The 15,252-nt window shown below is 35.1% G+C and overlaps 1 long non-coding RNA gene across 1 annotated transcript in view; it reads right to left on the minus strand.

The window, feature by feature from the left end:
- The window catches only part of LOC117577805 (uncharacterized), a 53,177-nt gene that overhangs the window by 29,224 nt on the left and 8,701 nt on the right, over window positions 1-15,252 (minus strand). The window contains exon 3 of the long non-coding RNA XR_004573306.2: window positions 3,393-3,467. This is a non-coding gene — a long non-coding RNA (uncharacterized LOC117577805). The remainder of the gene's footprint in view (window positions 1-3,392; window positions 3,468-15,252) is intronic.

Raw genomic sequence — 15,252 nt, forward strand, 5'->3', positions numbered from 1 at the left:
GTGATGTGATTTACTTTTTTATTTAAAACAATGTTTGAAGTAAGTTTTTTTAGAATGTAAGAATTTCTAAACAAATTTCTAGGATCATAAGAAATATTAAAGATTGAACATATTCATAACAAGGAAATTGATAACCTTCTACGTTAATAAGTCCTCAGTTCATAAAATAGATAAAAGATGAACCATTTTGTTACAAACAAGTTCATAGCATCTGTAAATAGTAAGACGGAGACGAGTTTAAACCTATTCATTATCTTTTCACAATTAGTAACAACATTACAAAGCCGGTAAAGTTAGTTCGCACTTTGTCAGAGATTTATTGTATGTATTGCTGTGAGATAAACAAGATTAAATATACATATTCCCAACAAAGAAAATAGATATAAAAAAGAAAAAATATATGCCTCACAAAGACATGAAATTCTCAGATCATAAGGCAAATATATGATTAAACTCATGTGTTTCAAACAAATTAAAAACATTTGTACATCATAAAACACATAAAAGTTCAAACCTATTCATTACCTTTACAATAAGTAACAATATTGCAAAGTCCGTAAAAATATATCGTACTTTTTCAGAGATTTGTTCCATTGCACATATTTACTGTCCATAATCAACAACAATATTTCTAGGCTTTTAGCTTACTCAGTCCTTAAAGATAATTCGAAAAGAATAAATATATGCCTAACAAGTAAATTAGATAGAACAAGAAAGAAATATATTCCTAACAAAACTATAACATCCTCAGATCAGATAAAAGATTGAATTTGTAACAAATACAAATAAATACATAACATCTGGAGATCAGAAGACGCATTAAAAATGAAACACATTCATTACCTTTTCACAATTAATAACAGCATTAAAAAGTCCGTGAAGATATTTCGAACTTTCTCTAAGATTTATTCCCTTTTGCTTTTATAACTTATAACTTTGTGCCGGCAGGAAATGTATGTAACACGTAGAAGGAGGCATCTCCGACCCTATAAAGTATATATATTCTTGATCAGCGTCAACAGCCGAGATGATATAGCCATGTCCGTCTGTCCATCTGTGTGTCTGTCCGTCTGTCCGTCCGTCCGTATGAAACACTGGATCTCAGAGACTATAAGAGATATATAATTTTTTTTCGACAGCATTGGTTATGTTTGCATGCAGATCAAGTTTGTTTCAAATTGTTGCCACGCCCCCTTCCGCCCCCGCATATCAAAAAAATCGAATAACAAGTGTAATTTTAAAGCTAGAGCTACGAATTTCGGTATATACAATAATTACTGTATTAGTTATGATTCCTGAAAATTTGGTTGCAATCAGATAAAGAAGTTATTAAAGAAATACTTTTGCATAGGCAAAAACGCCTATTTACTAGGGGTCTGAATGGTGTACTATATCGATATACCAAACATACCATTTTGTATATTTTTAATATTTTTTAGTATTTTCGGTATATTTTGAAAATGATACCGCAATATTTTGCCTTTATTAAAAATGGGTAGCGGGTATCTCACAGTCGAGCACACTCGACTGTAACTTTCTTACTTGTCTTATAATATAGCAACAATATTTCTAGTTTTTTAGCTTATGCAACATATCTGTTACCTTATCACAATTAGTAACAATATAACAAAGTCCGTAAAGAAAGTTCGGAGATTTGTTGCATTGGTGAGGGATATAAAATATTAAAAACATTCCTAACAAACAAATTAGATATAAAAAGGAATAATTATATTCTGTACAAAGATATAGCATCCTAAGAACAAGATTAAACATATTCGTTACAATAATACAAAATCAACATTAACAAAATAAACCTATTAATTATGGTTTGAACGTTGTCTAAGATTGGTTCCTTTGCGCGTTCGCTTTTTATAATCAACAACAATTCTAGTTTTCTAGCTTCTTTAACATATCTGTTACCTTATCACAATTAGTAACAATATTACAAAGTCCATACTTTATCGAAGATTTGTTGCATTTCGTTTTCACCTTTTATAATCAACAACAATAATTCTAGTTTTCTAGCTTGTTTAACTCCTTGAATAATATATTGAATAGCTGTATAAAAAGCCCCTCAGCCTCAGAGCTAGTCACTTGCCCAACGACTATCCATCTATAAGAGTATCTCCGCCACAAGTCGAGTTAAGTTCGCTTCTCCCTTTCCACCGTGAAGCATCCACTAATGCTGCTTGTTAGTGGCCTCAGCTAGCTCAACAAGTTTCGGGTAGTGTTCACATTAGCTCGCTTTCAGTGCTCTCCATTCCCCTTCGATGTGACTTTCCCCTCCCCCTCCACCACCCCCATCCACATCAAATGTGTGCACAAATCATACGCTTCCCCCCCTGTCGAGAAGGAGGGGGAGGAGGAGGAGGGAGCTGGCACAATTTAAACTCACATGCAGTCGCATTTATTTCTATTCAATTTGATAATAACCCAAGTGTGCGTAGCTCTCGCAGGACCTAAGGTCCTTGTGGATTTCCTCTGTGTATGTGTGTGTATGTTTAGGGGAGGGGAAGAGAGTGGAAGGGGTAAGGGGAGGGCAGCAGCTGCTTGGGCGGCCACAGTGGAGCATTTAGAGTGGACGCAATGTATCAACGGCTGCTGCTGCTCCTCCTCCTCCTCCTTCTCCTCCTCCTTCTCCTTTAGGACAGCCTCTGATGTCTTCTTCTGCCTCTGCACGCACTTTCACTTTCGCTTTTACTTTCACTTTGAAAAAAAAAGCAGAAAGAAACGCCATCTTCCCGCTCGCCAGCAAAAGTGAAACTCATTTTCCCCTTTTTTTCACTTTAGGCCACAGCAACGCCTACAAAAAGAAGCACAGCAAAAAGTAAAAAAAAAACCCTAAAAGAGGAATACGTCCGAGCGGCGCAAGAAGAAGAAGAAGAAGAAGAGAAAATACCCCCTTGAGTTTATAACTTAAAAATTCAAAGCACGAACAAAGTTCTAATTTAAACACCGAAAGAAAGCAAAAAAAAAAAAACTGAGAAAAAAAAGCGAAGCACGCTGCGAATACATGTCGGAAAAAAAATGGACATAAAGTGCACGGCGGGCGAGGCGAGTAAATAAAAAAGAAGAAGAAGACGACGACAAGGAAGACGAAGAGGAAGTATAAGAAAGCCAAAGCAAAGGCCCAAGACACGGACACAACGCCTTCGTCCTGCCTCCTGAAAACTCCCACATCTCCTTCAAACACACTGCGGACAACGGTCCGCACACACACACACACACACACCCACTAACGCACACACACGCTCTTAAAAAAAAAGGAAAGTAAAGGGGTGGCAATCGCAAGTTCTTGTGCGAATATAAAGCACAAAAAAAGAAAAACGAAAACTGCGTAAAAAACGCCAAGAAACAGCAAACAAAAAATTCAAAGAAGGAATGCAACTTACCATTGATCGACTCAGAAGATGCCCTGTAATCAAATTATCTCGTTTGATGGCCAGTTAAATGCTGATGAATGTAATCTAAAATAGGTTGAATAAATACATTAGTGAAAGCATACAAATAAAAAAGGAGAAATGGAAAACAAAAGTGAAATAAAGTATATTAAAGTATATAAAGTATATTTGCCAAGGTTGTTAAATAAAATATGATACACAAAAAAAAAAAAATAAATTAAATGTAAAATAATATAAAATAAATAAATATAGTACAATATAAAATTAAACGGAATGAAATGGTATGGAATAGAATGGAATGGAATGGAAAGGAATGGAAAGGAAAGAAATGGAACGGAAAGGAATGGAAAGGAAAGGCATGGAATGGAATGGAATAGAATAGCATGGAATGAAATGGAATGGAACGATATAAAATGGAATGTATCGGAAAATGGAATAAAATGAAGTTAAATGGAAAGAAATGGAACGGAAGGGAATGGAACGGAAAGGAATGGAACGGAAAGGAAAGGAAAGGCATGGAATGGAATGCAATGGAATTGAATGTCATGGAATGGAACGGTATGAAATGGAATGTATCGGAAAATGGAATAAAATGAAGTTAAATGTAATGAAATGGAACGGAATAAGATGGAATGAAATAGAATTAAATGAAATGAAATGGATCGAAATGGAATAAAATGAAATAATATAAAATAATCAAATTGAATAAAATAAAGTGGAATGAAATGAAATGAAATAAAAGAATATACACAAAACAACTAAATAAAATAACACAAATAAAATAAACAATAGAATTAAAAACGATTGTTCTATAATTCACTGACATAATGTTCAATACAAATAATAATATAAAAATATATACAAAATACTTTTTGAAAAGCTTCCTTTACTAGAGTCGAAAGTCTTTAAGAAGTTGTGCTCATCCTTTTGGCGACATTCGCTAAAGATTCCGCATAGAATTATCAGAAGCGTATTTCGTTTTGGGTGTCTGCAAAACGTTAACGAATGTCGCACAAAGACGAATTGAAGAATCAAACCATCAATCAAGCTAGCTGCGAAAAATTTCATTGCTGACCTAGTTTATAGAAATTGCACTTGAAATTTAATTGTTGCTTAACTAAACTTAAACTATGAACAAGATTAAGAATACAGTTTGGGAGAGCAAGAAAAACTAAGTTCAAATGAATACTTAAGATGTTCAACTTTTCTACAGTTACTCCTTCCATCTTTTCGCTCCCCCCCTCCTACCAATTCCTGTCGATCGCTTTCTTTGTGTCTGTTGCCGTCATTTAAATAGCTAACTGACCAATGCCAGGACTCGACCATGCCCCCTTATTAATTAATGTGCTTAGCGTTATGTACATGCGAGTTTATTTATTACCATCGCCATCGCCATCTCCTTCGCTTTTCTTTTCTTTTCTTTTCTTTTCATTTCTTTTTTTAATGTATATAAATGTCGATTTTCATTGGCTTCACAGTCAACCCTTTTGCCTTGCGATTTGCGATTGTGAATGCGGATGCAGCCAAGGGTCTAGGAGGACAACAACTCATTATGGCCATCGTCGAAGCTCACTTATTTACTGCCCATCATCTTATTGCAGCCATACTCACTCGAGGGAGGGAGGTGAAGAGGAGGTCAAAAGGGCAAGCGCGAGCTCGATTGCCCCTTAATACCCCGCAGGAGTGGGCGGGTCAAGCGAGTTGCTTCGATTTGAATAGCCAGCGAAGCAAAAGCACTTGAACTCTTTCACAGCATATGGTCAACTTTAATAATACAACAACTTTTTATAATATAAATTAAGATATAATCTATCTATTCGAAGCTAAGACAACATAAAACTCTTCATTTATATTCATCATTATTTTTAATTAAATATCTTTGAACGCGTTTTTCAAATATTTAACCCATAACTCTTTTCAAAGTTAGAAAATTGTTTAAAAAAAAAAATATATATATATGACTACTTCTTTTCTTTATCTATACTATATCTATCCACTATATGTCTCTCTGTTACTTATCTTATCTCTACTATATATCTATCTCTGCACTATTTAATTATTATTTAACGCATTGTATTTTCTTTATATGTTTCATCTTATTTTATAAGAAGGGAAATAACTTATAAGCAAAACCACTTGAACTCTTTCACGACAAATGGTCAACTCTAATATAAATTGATACGATCTATCTATACAAAGTTAAGGTAACAAAAATTTACAAGAAAAATTATTCTTGAATATCCTCGAAATCGTTTTCCAAATATTTTAGCCTTAACTACTTAACAAAGTTCCAAAATTATTAAAAAACAAGTAAGAAAGTTACAGTCGAGTGTGCTCGACTGTGAGATACCCGCTACCCATTTTTAATAAAGGCAAAATATTGCGGTATCATTTTCAAAATATACCGAAAATACTAAAAAAAAATACTAAAAATATACCAAATGGTATGTTTGGTATATCGATATAGTACACCATTCAAAATATACCATAAACGGCACAATGTGCCAGATTGTCAGCCAAAGCAACTAAGACCCCTAGTAAGTAGGCATTTTTGCCCATACAAAAGTATTTCTTTAATAACTTTCACAATTTTGTGAATCGCAACCAAATTTTCAGGAATCATAACTACTATAGTTATTATTATATATACCAAAACACACAACCTTAGCTTTAAAATTACACTTGTTGTTGGGCGTGGAAAAAATTTGAAACAAACTTGATCTGCGTGCAAACATAACAAATGCTGTCGAAATAAAATTATAGCTCTATCTCTTATAGTCTCTGAGATCTAGGTGTTCATACGGACGGACGGACAGACGGACAGACAGACATGGCTATATCGTCTCGGCTGTTGACGCTGATCAAGAATATATATACTTTATAGGGTCGGAGATGCCTCTTTCTACCTGTTACATACATTTCCTGCCGGCACAAAGTTATAATACCCTTCTACCCTATGGGTAGCAGGTATAAAAAAAAATAAATAGCTGCTTCACTTTTTTTATATTTAATGTATCATCTGTCTCTGCATTTTAATATCTATGTATGTTATATTGCAATTAATTACATTCAAGCGCATATTTATAACATTCTAAAAAGAGCAATAACTTTTATGAAAGGCTTCTTCAATTCTTTTACAGCAATGGTTACCTCTGACTTTATGATATTTATAGTATATACACATATAAAGTACGATATAATCTATCCATACATTTATACAAATTTTATTTTGTACTTAATATTTAGCTTTATTTAAAAGCTTTGAAAGTGTTTTCTCAATTATTTTACTCTTCAATTATTTTCCTTGGTTTAATCTATTTACTCTTCTTGGTATACTCCTTATAACATACATACATATATACAATATCTCTGCATTAATATAGTAATTAAACAATTTATGCGCTGTTCACTTTGAAGCAAGTTACACATTAGCATTTATCGCATTCTACTTTCTCCATATATACATATATATTTTTCTTATTTTATAAGCAGGGCAATAACTTTTACGCAACTTTACTTTTTTTTCTGAGTTGCGTAGTCTTTTCGGATGATGGGCGGGAGGGAGAACTGAAGCAGCAGAAGGGTGACTACGCAATTTTGTTTAATTGGACCTTGTGGGCCTTGTCTTTTGTTTTGTTTCCACTTTTTTTTTCTCTTCACTTTCCTTTTTTAAGAATGTTTTTTATTTTTTTTTCTTGTGCTTGGGACTTGAAAGCAGAGCTTAGTTGTTTTTTAAGAAGTATATAGAGTGCTTAGAAGAGGCTTCAGCATGATATAAATGTGATGGACAGCAGTTGGTTGGTTGGTTGAATGGATGGATGGATGGATGGATGGATGGATGGAGGTAAATGGGACTGCGTTGTAATAACAATTCGAAATCACTTAATGATGTCTCAACTTTGATATTCTATGCTAGGCAAAATTGTGAGGATTTCCAAAGGATTTCAGCACGCAATGAGCAGCAATCAATGGCAAAACAAAAGTTTGAAGTTAATTAAGGAAAGTAAATAATTTGAAGACTTGCAACAACGATCCAAATTATGATGGAATCTATTTTAGCTTGAAAATAGCACTTTAATTAGAGCTAAGAATAATTTTGGAATTATTATTCTGTTTTAAGATAATTGCAGAAATGAAAGAATTCGTACGAAAACCAAAATATTAACGAATATTTATGTTTTATCGTAAAACAGAAAAAGTTCCCATAATACACTGAAAAAAGAATAACCTTAACTTTATCTTAAAATACACTGAAAGACGTGTTTTCTAACATTAACATTTTCATGTTCTTGACACGCATCTTCTTAAAATCTTGATTTTATAACGTTTTTTTTTTCTGTGTACTGTGTGCTTTGGCTAACATTCTGGTATATTTAGCACTCTATGGTATATTTTGAATGTACTGTATCAATAAACCAAATATATATTTTAGTATTTTTGTGGTATATTTTAAAATGAATACCGCACTGTTTTGATTGTATTACAAATAGATAGCGGGTAGCTCAAAGTCGAGCACACTCGAATGTAAGTTTCCTACTTGTTAAAATCAAGATGTGTTTTCTAACATTAAGATTTTCACTTTCTCGACGAACTATTTGGACCAAAATCCTTAGTAGCACTAAGGGCAAAATCTTGATTTTATAGCATTTTTGTTTAGTGCACTTTCAGTTTCAGAATTACACATATTTAGTATTTTTATACCCGCTACCCATAGGATAGAAGGGTATTATAACTTTGTGCCGGCAGGAAATGTATGTAACAGGTAGAAGAAGGCATCGCCGACCCTATAAAGTATATATATTCTTGATCAGCGTCAACAGCCGAGACGATCTAGCCATGTTCGTCTGTCTGTCTGTCTGTCCGTCTGTCCGTATGAACACCTAGATCTCAGAGACTATAAGAGATATAGCTATAATTTTCGATAGCATTTGTTATGTTTGCAAGCAGATCAAGTTTGTTTCAAATTTTTGCCACGCCCCCTTCCGCCCCTGCAAATCAAAAAAATCGAATAACAAGCGTAATTTTAAAGTTAGAGTTGCGAATTTTGGTATATACTATAATTACTATAGTAGTTATGATTCCTGAAAATTTGGTTGCGATCAGATAAAATTGTCGAGGTTATTAAAGAAATACTTTTGTATGGGCAAAAACGCCTTCTTACTAGGGGTCTTATTTGCCTTGGCTGACAATCTGGTATATTGTGCCGTCTATGGTATATTTTGAATGCGGTACTATATCGATATACCAAACATACCATTTGGTATATTTTCAGTATTTTTGCAGTATATTCGGTATATTTGGGTAGCGGGTATTTCACAGTAGAGTACACTCGACTGCAGCTTTCTTACTTGCTTTTTTAGTTTCAGTTTTTGTTTTAGTTTCAGAGTTGTTTTAGTTTCATTACACACATTTTAAGCTATTTTCAATATAAGTGAAAACAAGCTTAAATAAATGTAAATTCACATTTAAATCCACTTTGTTGAAAATGATCAAAAGTGTTAATTGCTCAAGTTGTTGATCTAAGGTAGTAAAAGCAAAAGCTCCATTAGTTTGAGTATTTTGGGGATAACCTAGTTATACCCGCTACCCATAGGGTAGAAGGGTATTATAACTTTGTGCCGGCAGGAAATGTATGTAACAGGTAGAAGGAGGCATCTCCGACCCTATAAAGTATATATATTCTTGATCAGCGTCAACAGCCGAGACGATATAGCCATGTCCGTCTGTCTGTCTGTCCGTCTGTCCGTCTGTCCGTCTGTCCGTCCGTCCGTCCGTCCGTATGAACACCTAGATCTCAGAGACTATAAGAGATAGAGCTATAATTTTTTTTCGACAGCATTTGTTATGTTTGCACGCAGATCAAGTTTGTTTCAAATTTTTGCCACGCCCACTTCCGCCCCCGCAAATCAAAAAAATCGAATAACAAGTGTAATTTTAAAGCTAGAGCTACGAATTTTGGTATATATAATAATTACTGTAATAGTTATGATTCCTGAAAATTTGGTTGCGTTCAGATAAAAATTGTGGATGTTATTAAAGAAATACTTTTGTATGGGCAAAAACGCCTACTTACTAGGGGTCTGAGTTGCTTTGGCCGACAATCTGGCACATTGTGCCGTTTATGGTATATTTTGAATGGTGTACTACATCGATATACCAAACATACCATTTGGTATATTTTTTAGTATTTTTTAGTATTTTCGGTATATTTTGAAAATGATACCGCAATATTTTGCCTTTATTAAAAATGGGTAGCGGGTATCTCACAGTCGAGCACACTCGACTGTAACTTTCTTACTTGTTTTAAATTTCGTTAGTTTTGATGACTTTTTGTAACTCTCATTTGGCTCATTAAGGTTTAAGTATTCGAATTAAGCGCAACAAATTGTGTTGGACAGACATTCAAATGAAATGGCAACAACGGAGCTGAAATAACTATAACAGCCAAAAGAGAATGACAATCAAAGTGCAAAAATGTTTGCCACCAAAAACTTTGTGAAGACAGTGAAACAACAACAACAACAAGAAACACATGTAGAACAGCAACAATGATGGCAAACAAATAGCTGAAACTATGTAGAAATGCCACATTTACGTCACTTAAGCTGCACGTTTAGTGGCAGCTAACACACACACACACACACAGATACACTTCCCATACACACCCACACACACACTCTTCACACTCTCACACTCTCTCACACACACACACACTTGCAGTTACAGCATAAATTAAGTTATTTTGATAATCAAAACTGAAAAGCGAATGTTTGTGTTAGACAACAACACAGCGGGCGGTGCTCAACTACACATAGAGAGGGGGGCAGGGAGGGGGAGGAAGGGACACGGAACATGGGCATTCATTTGTAGTTTATAGTTGTAGTTAGAACGAGAAGGGGGGAAGGGGGAGCCTTGGAGCCTGCTGGTTTTGTTGTGTTCTAAGGGTTGTTGCTGCCATTGTCCATTGTTGTAGACGCTTTGCATTTTACAATGCCAGCGGGCACACACACTCACACACTCACACACTCATACACAATCAGTTGCTGGCCGTAACCCCATCAGGCTATCGCCTACCCTCCTCACTCCCCCTTCTCACACCCACACTTCAACAGGCAGCCAACATAGTTAGCACAATTGTGTTGCATACTTTCTCGGGCATGCGTCAAAGCGAGATGCCAAGTGCGTGTGTCTGCGTGTGTGTGTGTGAGGTACTCTGCATATGCGTGTGTGTGTGTGTGTGTCCAACAACTGCCCAACTGCTGCCCCGCAACACAAGGACAACACACATACACACACACTCAGCCTCTAACACACACACACACACAACTTACAGTTTTAAAGGCAGCGCACCACCTTCAAACACACACACACACACACACAAATACATGTACACACGCATACACATGGCAACTAATTTACCTACGCCAGCAGTTTTCGGCACACACACACACATGTATGCAAATTTTGCAATGCTTTATTTGGGGGTTGGCCGCATATGTGGAGGAAGGGAAAGCGAAAGAGGAGGAGGAGGAGGAGGAACATGGACTAGGCAAAAGCTGCCTCGTCATTGTGCTGCTGCTGCTGCTGCCTCTTCTTGGCTTCTACTCCCATTCCCCTTACCCCACCCCCCTCCCCCTCTTCTTCTTACACCCCCATCCCCTTTGGTTATTGCCTCTCTGTGCTCGCCATTCTCAAAGTCGTTAGGCTGCCTTTTTGCCCATTGTTGGACTCAGTCTCTCTCTCTGTGTGTGTGTGTGTGTGTGTGCTTCCTCCTTTCACTTTTGCACTGGCCTCCCCTCCCCATCCCCCTTCCACCACCACGCTACAGCCACCTACTGCCAATGTCCATTAAGAGGCGAGGCGAGGCAACAACAAAAAAGCAAAAACCACCGCATGCTGCATACATTTTAATCTTTAATTTATGGCTTATTCAAAACTAATGACACTGAAAGTGTCCACGTCGTCGTCTGCTGCTGCTGCTGCTGCTGCCGCCTTTGTTGTGTTGCAAGCCAACCAAAAGGATTGACTGCCACATGAAAGGCTTGGACAACACTTTGTGTCATTGTTCCTCTCATTACGGAGCAGGAGAGATAGAAAGAGAGAGAGAATGTGAGAGAACGTGCACACTGAAATTGCAGTTCTCTGAGTTTCAATTTTGGGACATTCCTGCAACCAGATACTTTAACAATACCAACAATATTTCCCACTAAGAATAGCACTAAATGAATTTCGACCTTGAAATTTCATGTACAAATTCGGACTTTCTAAAAATCTATAAAACATACATTGAAAATGCAGTGAAAAATGAATTTGAAGCTCTATAATTGTCGTATTCCACGTCTTGTAACAGATTCTTATTCCTTAACATCTTAACACTTTATGAGAATAATAAAAACAAGTAAGAAAGTTACAGTCGAGTGTGCTCGACAGTGAGATACCCGCTACCCATTTTAATAAAGGCAAAATATTGCGGTATTATTTTCAAAATATACCGAAAATACTAAAAAAAAACCTAAAAATATACCATATATGGTATATCGATATAGTACACCATTCAAAATATACCATAGACTGCACAATATACCAGATTGTCAGCCAAAGCAACTAAGATCCCTAGTAAGTAGACGTTTTTGCCCATACAAAAGTATTTCTTTAATAACTTCCACAATTTTTATCTGATCGCAACCAGGATCAGGAATCATAACTACTATAGTTATTACTGTATATACCAAAATTCGTAACTATAGCTTTAAAATTACGCTTGTTATTCGATTTTTTTGATTTGCAGGGGCGGAAGGGGGCGTGGCAAAAATTTGAAACAAACTTGATCTGCATGCAAACATAACCAATGCTGTCGAAAAAAAATTATAGCTCTATCTCTTATAGTCTCTGAGATCCAGTGTTTCATACGGACAGACGGACAGACACACAGACGGACAGACGGACATGGCTATATCGTCTCGGCTGTTGACGCTGATCAAGAATATATATACTTTATAGGGTCGGAGATGCCTCCTTCTACCTGTTACATACATTTCCTGCCGGCACAAAGTTATAATACCCTTCTACCCTATGGGTAGCGGGTATACGGAAAAAAAATAAAGGAAAGGAACGTGTTTAAAAAAGCTATTGTATTTTGCAAAGGAAATACGTAAGAAACTTAATATAGGATTTAGATAATAAAATTAAATATACATTTGAAACAGAAACTCTATAAATCACATATTCCACTTATTGTATTAAATTCTTATGCCTTAACATCTTAACACTTTATAAGAATAATAAAAAAAAAAATATCACAAATGAACGTGTTTAAAAAAAGTTATTGTATTTTGCATTTTCTACTTAAACATTTTATGCTAAAGCAAAGAAAATGCGTAAGAAACTTAATATAGGATTTAGATTAGGATTTACAGAATAAAATGATGTATAAATTTTAAACAAAAACTCTATAAATGTCGTATTCTACTTCTTGTACAAAATTGTTATTCCAATCTTATTCAATCGCAATTTATAACTCGATATTTTTTTTTATTCAAATCAATTGATTTATTGTCTGCATTTTAGTATTATCAAGTTATCGTATAGTCTTAGTATTATATGTCTTTTCATATTATTTTAAAGCTAACCTCATTAATTTTGTAAAGGATTATCACTTTATAAGAATAATACGAAAAGCAAATTTCACAACTGAATGTGAAATAGACTGCAAGCCACTTTTGCCTTTTCTACTTAAACAGTTTAAGTTAAAGAAAAACCAACGTAATCGATTTAACATTGGATTTTTAAAGAAAACACCTAAGAAATCTTGTTTATATATCTTAAGTATTAATTTCAAGTACTTAAAAGTTCTGTAATCTTAAAATTTCATTCAACAAATTTTATGTTATTCGATTCTCTCTTTGTTTATATTATTGAATATTATTCAATCGACAATCAATTGTATTTAACTGCAACATTATTTAATTTCTTTCTTAAGCAATCACATTATAATACTTTAAATTAATCCATTATATGTTTATGTTTAAAGTTTTCGATTATTTAATCGAACATAATTTATATTTAACTTTGAAATTATTTAATTTTTTTATTAAACAATCTGTTACTTTCCTATTATAACAGCAATTTGAAATTTTAATTGATTGATATTAATAATTAAGTCTTTCTGCATTTCATAATTGTGATTTCTATATTTCTACCTTTCTGCTGTTAACTATTTTTATTTTTAATTCATCTAATTTAATTCATAATTTCTTAATTTTCTTTTCCATATTTCTATCAGTCTGCCATAAACTATTTTTATATATCTAATTTAATAAAAAATGTCTTAATTTTCTTTTTTTTTACATTTCCATTCACTTGCCGTTAACTATTTTTAAACATCTATTAACCTGTTCATCTATTCTTAATTTTTTTTGATATTTTTGTTTTCTCAGTTTCTGCTCTGATTATTTTGAAGAAGGAAGTTTTTGAGTTTCGTGCTTGGCTGAAATTGTAGCAGTGTTCACTTGACCGCCGCTTGACGCTGTCGAGGCTAACTCGAGGCAAGGAGCAAGGAGCAAGGAACAAGGAACAAGGAGCAAGACAAGGAGAAAGACCAGCAAGAGCAATAGATAAATACAGGATGCGAGTAGTTGGCTGTCATTAGATATGCCTGGCAACCCTTAAACCCTATGCAAAACCCATAGCAATGTGTATGTGTGTGTGTGAGTGTGGTGTGTCTCAAATTGTTTGCCATTTGTAAGCGTTGTATGTTTTAGGCCTTTGCTCGTTTGCTGTTGTTTTAAAATTAAAATGAATGCCCGCAAGCAATAACTACGACAAGCCCCAGCACCACCACCCATCTTCCCCTCTCCCCTCACTCCCCCGCTCTACCCCTTGCCCAGAGCTAGAGCAATCACCCACTACTCTGTTCCGGCTGCTGTCCAAGACAAGCCAACATCATTATGCGTAGCTGTGTGTCCATGTGTGTCTCTCTCTCTCTCTCTATCTCTCTCACTCTTTCTCCTTCTTCCCTCTCTCCCTCTCTCTCTTAAGTTCCATGTGTGTGTGTGTGCGAAATAATCTCGTAAATTACGCAAAAAAGGAAACACGCCGCCAGGAAGACAGAGCCCAGGAAGCACAAACGACCAGAGCCGAAGTCAAACTCGAGTCGAATCGAGTCGAGTTCAGATGAGTTGAGTAGTTGTCGTTTCTATGGCCGGTGGTTGGCTGCTGCTGCTGTTTGTTGCCAGACGACTACGCACCACGTGGACCATAGACCACACACACACACACACACACACACACACAGACACACATACTCATGGTCATGGCAAAAACTACATACGCAACAACCACCAGCTGAAGAAGCCAGAAGAACGTCTGCTTTGGAGCCGCTTAAATAGTTGAAAATCTCATTTTAAACTCCACTCTCTCCATCTTTTTGCTAGTTTTTTGGCTTAAACACAACTTGCACAGCAATTTATTGCCGCTTCAACTACGCATAAGTCGCAGGCAAAAAAATAAAATGTATAAAAATGAATACAACTTGAAAAGTTGTGGCAAACTTCGTAACATTTTCTTAAAATAGTTTCATTTGCTGTTAAGTTAAGATTTCAAATTTCGTAACATTTGTTTAACATTTACTTAACTTAGACTGTTAACTTAAGAGTATTTAACATTTCAAACTTCGTAACATCTTAAAATATTTTGATTTGCTGTTAAGTTAAGAATATTTAACATTTCAAATTTCATAACATGTGCTTAACATTTACTTAACATAGACTGTTAAGTTAACAGTATTTAACATTTCAAACTTCGTAACATCTTAAAATATTTTGATTTGCTATTAAGTTAAGAATATTTAACA

The sequence above is a fragment of the Drosophila albomicans genome, chromosome X (assembly GCF_009650485.2).
Source record: "Drosophila albomicans strain 15112-1751.03 chromosome X, ASM965048v2, whole genome shotgun sequence".
In the NCBI taxonomy this organism is placed as follows: Eukaryota; Metazoa; Arthropoda; class Insecta; order Diptera; family Drosophilidae; genus Drosophila; species Drosophila albomicans.